This window comes from Solanum tuberosum, unplaced genomic scaffold (assembly GCF_000226075.1).
Source record: "Solanum tuberosum cultivar DM 1-3 516 R44 unplaced genomic scaffold, SolTub_3.0 scf00422, whole genome shotgun sequence".
NCBI classification, from domain to species: domain Eukaryota; kingdom Viridiplantae; phylum Streptophyta; class Magnoliopsida; order Solanales; family Solanaceae; genus Solanum; species Solanum tuberosum.
In genome coordinates this window covers 139611-140170 of record NW_006239341.1, presented here as the reverse complement: position 1 = coordinate 140170, position 560 = coordinate 139611, and positions in this window count along the sequence as shown.

Genomic DNA, 560 nt, shown 5'->3' with positions numbered 1-560 from the left:
CCCCCACCACATAAAATCTACTTTTAATTGGTCTTCATAACTATAAAAAGAAAGAGATAGTGAATTACACTTGTGGGACTTTTATATAAGTGTATATATACTTAATATTCTTTCTGATGGTGAATAATATATAAAAGTATATTTTAATTGTCCATATGTGTGTAGTTTAGTTCTTTTAAATAAGATTTTAGTTGCTCTATATTTTAGTCTGCACATAAAATTATAATGAACTAAAGCATCATTACCAAAAATATACAAATCCAACTTGTATACAATTATATTTGTAAACTCGTTACAAAAGAGAAAATAGAATTGTGACATGGGGACATCTTTAAACACTATAAATTTGGCAATCAGTTGCTTAATTATATTTGTCCTATATATACTTTATAGAAAGATGAAAAACATATACTTTAATAGAAAAATGGCATAATTATTATTACATAGTACGTAGAACATTTATTACATAGTACATAGAATAATAAAACTAAACTAAACTAAACAAGTGATCCACCACTTATGGATATGGCCATAATTGCGACGACAGGTTGGGCACGTAA